General features: G+C 37.2%; 2 protein-coding genes across 8 annotated transcripts in view; both read right to left on the minus strand.

Moving 5' to 3' along the window:
- LOC137657922 (guanine nucleotide exchange factor DBS-like) overlaps window positions 1-2,500 on the minus strand; it is a 664,479-nt gene that overhangs the window by 450,325 nt on the left and 211,654 nt on the right. The gene's annotated exons all lie outside the window — the stretch shown is intronic.
- Window positions 1-2,500, minus strand: part of LOC137657923 (uncharacterized) — a 487,878-nt gene that overhangs the window by 55,139 nt on the left and 430,239 nt on the right. The window lies entirely within an intron of this gene.

Raw genomic sequence — 2,500 nt, forward strand, 5'->3', positions numbered from 1 at the left:
TGAATTGGGTCATAACAGCAAAAGGCTGTAATTTAGATTTATATGAATGCTTAAGTTCTCTCTCTCTCTCTCTCTCTCTCTCTCTCTCTCTCTCTCTCTCTCTCTCTCTCTCTCTCTCTCTGTATCCGTTTTAATAATCAATTTGAAAGAAAGACTCAGTATCCATACCCTAAAAACTACAGCTTCCCCTTACAATTAAATCTTCTTTCAATTTAATTTAAGGAATATAAACAAACAGTAGATAATTCATATCTAAGAATAAAAAAAAATGGCCACATTCTTTACCCTAAAACAAAAGCACTACGTCACGTCCAGGCCATCCTAGGGTTGGCCACCTCATCTGGAGAGGAAAGTCAGAAGTTTGTTAAAAACGAATGTTTTGTCAGGGGGCGTTTCTTCTCTCTACTTGTTCGTGCTTTCAGGGAGGGTGGGGTAGGAAAGAGAAAGGTGGGGAAGGGAAGGAGAGGGGGTGGGGGTGGTCAAGGGTGAAAAGAGGCTAGGAAGCCATCGTGCATGCATGATAAAGGGGACAACATAATACAAGAAGAAGTGCCAGGCAGACTTCGACGCAGCAGCTGGCTTGCCTGCTTGCCCACATGCATGCATCTGGTGTAAGCAATATTTCCAAGGGGGATTTCGTAACCATTTCTTCCCTAGCTTTAAATCTCAAGTTCATCGATCAGAGTTACTGGCTTTTATTCAGTATACACCCTTGCACAGTATGGCTGAGTTCTTAATGATTCGTTTGCTATTGATTAATAGCGGCTGACCATAAATATTTTGTTAAAATATTAGCCGGAGCATGTTATGTTTAAATTATGTCCTGTCAATATTCAGCAAAGGCAGGAAGTAATAACTGCAGTATCAGACTATATATAATAATCAAGAGCATAAGTGTTAATAGGAAGTTGATGATTGTAGCAGTAGAAACAATAATGGTAGTTACAGGCAATGTTTAAATATGTGTATTAATACAAGAAGGACTATTGGCCTCACTGATCATCCAAGCCAACTTGTTGCACTTGCAAGTATATGATCAAAATTTTTCCAATAAATACTTAGGAAAAACTGGACCCCTTTTGTGGCCCTGCCATAGGTATTGAGAAAATGGTTACTTCCCTCCTGAGGCTCGACAAAAAGTAAATTACCTTCTTAAACATGGAAGTGGTGGAAGAGGGGTACCACAAGCTGCAGGCGGTAAGTCTGAATACACAGTTTATGATCAATGGATTATCGTTACTCAGGAAAAATATATACAGTATATATATACACAAATTGTTTAATTACAAAGATGAATAAAAATCCACAAATCTTAACACTAATACCTCTGAATCACATATTGTGATTCTGAGGTATTAGAAGTAGAGTAGTAGAGGGGAAATGGTGAAAGATTCGGTGAAGAGAGAGAGAGAGAGAGAGTAAACTAGAGGGGCACTCAGTACAGCGCAGACCTCCGCCGCGGCAGCTTATTTCTCGACCTTGACCTTGAACTTTGACCCTAACATGCATTAATTGGCATTGATTTTCATACAGTCAAATGTGAACTAAGTTTGAAGTTTCTGTAACAACGATGTCCAAACTTATCGCTAATTACGTGAATTGGAAATTTTGCTTGACCGTGACCTTGTCCCTTGACTTTGACCTTCCAAAATTTAATCATAACCAGCTTTTTACATAACAGCTAATCCCTGCAAGTTTAATCACAAAGAAGTCATAACCAAAGAATAATTAGGGCCTTTTTAGAAGTTCTTCATGTTCTTGTTTTCCAGTAACAGCAGCGCTATTGGTTTTTTTCATCAACTGATATTCAGGAGCAACAAAACTCGAACTTCCGAGGTATAAATGGTTTGCCCACAAATCCTATTAGATCTGTTAGATATCGAAATTTTTGGAGAGAAAAAAAGTACCTGTTAACTTGGAAATGAACAAATTTTACTAACAATGTGTACAAAAACAAGGATCATAACCATATGAATTATATCTAACATTATTAAGGTTTTATGAATCTAATGAAACAACGTACTTAATGTTTGTATGGTCAGCGCATTTGTTTTATGAATTTATTTCCAAACCAACATAAATAATCAATGAAAATTATAATAATCATTAAACCGACGATATAGTAAATAAGCAAACACAATAATCAATAAGACCCCTTGACCTTCGACCAATAGTGCTTAAATTTTGCGATGTTACGTAACTCCATTTGCAATTGTGATGTCATTTAGCCATGGAATTCCTAATTTCAGTCCAGATATTTAATTCCATTTAATGAAACGCCTGTCACCGTCACTTGAATACAATTAAATCAGAGGAGAGGAATCTACATACGGAATGGGATCAACAGACTCAATAATAAAAACAACATTTGCATAGCATTTACATGAGCATCGAGGCACTTGTTTATAGGGGGCAACTGCTGGTGGTGACCAATAAAGCAAACCACATGCATGAATGCATACATACATGCATACAAACACACACAAACTGAAGGAATATT

Source organism: Palaemon carinicauda, chromosome 18 (genome assembly GCF_036898095.1).
Source record: "Palaemon carinicauda isolate YSFRI2023 chromosome 18, ASM3689809v2, whole genome shotgun sequence".
Lineage (NCBI taxonomy): Eukaryota > Metazoa > Arthropoda > Malacostraca > Decapoda > Palaemonidae > Palaemon > Palaemon carinicauda.